This window comes from Cydia fagiglandana, chromosome 16 (assembly GCF_963556715.1).
Source record: "Cydia fagiglandana chromosome 16, ilCydFagi1.1, whole genome shotgun sequence".
Lineage (NCBI taxonomy): Eukaryota > Metazoa > Arthropoda > Insecta > Lepidoptera > Tortricidae > Cydia > Cydia fagiglandana.
Genome location: NC_085947.1, coordinates 11,977,293 through 11,978,674, shown reverse-complemented (window position 1 = coordinate 11,978,674; position 1,382 = coordinate 11,977,293). Strand labels below are relative to the sequence as shown.

The 1,382-nt window shown below is 34.1% G+C and overlaps 1 non-coding gene across 1 annotated transcript; it reads right to left on the bottom strand.

The window, feature by feature from the left end:
• Positions 1-832: 832 nt before the first annotated feature.
• Trnal-aag (transfer RNA leucine (anticodon AAG)) lies at positions 833-914 on the bottom strand. Its single transcript has one exon. It is a non-coding gene; the product is annotated as a tRNA-Leu (tRNA).
• Between the last annotated feature and the right edge of the window lie 468 nt (positions 915-1,382).

Below are 1,382 nucleotides of genomic sequence, written 5' to 3'. Positions count from 1 at the left end.
GCGGCGAATAAAAAACTCTATTTGATTATGATTAATGTGCTATCGATTCGGGATTAAAATCTAATGCTGGCAACATTCAATTTCTGTTATTAGCGCTTTGTGTAAACATAAGTGGATTTAGTAATAATTAAAGTTGATTCATGTCTGTCGCTGTCAACGTTTGACGTCTTCTTCTGTAAGAAAGTGTAATTACAACATGATTGAGGGGTCGGTCACCGTATAAAATATACGGTAACATTCATAGCTTTTTATGAGTCCTCGTTTAAAACAAGATACAGTTCATACAACGTACAGTGTATTCTTTATAGCTTTTCAGCCTTTAGCTATCGATAAAATTAATTTGAAACTTGAATCTTAGATTTACGCATAGTTTATTAGGTATATAATCATAGTAACAAAAAATGTGCTTATAAAGTTCCACGTCCTTGCGATAATCTTATAAGGAAAGCATTTTTAAAACCGGTATTTACTTATTTAGGTAGGTACTTAACTTATAAAAGGTTCAAGGTTCAAAGTTCAAACAAAATATGACTTACGTTTCATACATATTATTTTGGTCACAAGGTTTGGAAGTTTGATACCCTTATACAATGAAATGTTGGTATTGACAGACTTAATGGTAGATAAAGAAAAGTGAGATTTCAAAGGATTATTAATAAGGGCTATGAATGACATGTGTAAGAACTTCGTAAATCACGTAAATGGCAGCAAAATTTTTCAAATAAATACTGAATTCTGACCTTCGACATAACTAAACACGTACGTAAAGATTGATAGAACTGAACCTACTACCGACAATAATAAAATAGAAAAAACAAAAACAAAAAGATAATGGCAGCGGTGGGATTCGAACCCACGCCTCCGAAGAGACTGGTGCCTTAAACCAGCGCCTTAGACCGCTCGGCCACGCTACCTCTTGGGAGCTGTGTCGAAATAGGCGTTCACTTGCCCTTGCTCATTCTATCTTTATCTGACCCCATTTTGAATGAGCCTGATAATAGATTAGCTCTCCTCTGTTTTGTACATGCTATAAATAAATGAACATGTTTTGAATAATTTATCTTCATGTATTTATAGATTGACGTACATTTATTTAATTAAGCGCCACTTGCACCATCCCACTAAACCGGGGTTAACCAGTTAAACCGATAATCCAATGTGAAATTGTACTGGTAACCATGATAACTCCAGGTTTAACCGGTTAACCTCCGGGTTAGTGAATGGTGCAAGTGGCCCTAACTGGTAAATTAAAATGTCATTAGTTTTTTGTAAAAAAGCAAGCAAATTTTTGTCAAAAGTTCCAAGTACCTACCTAATGTTTTGCTAATGTTTCTTAGGTATATAATTTCGGTCGAATAACATCTAATCAAATATATTTATCA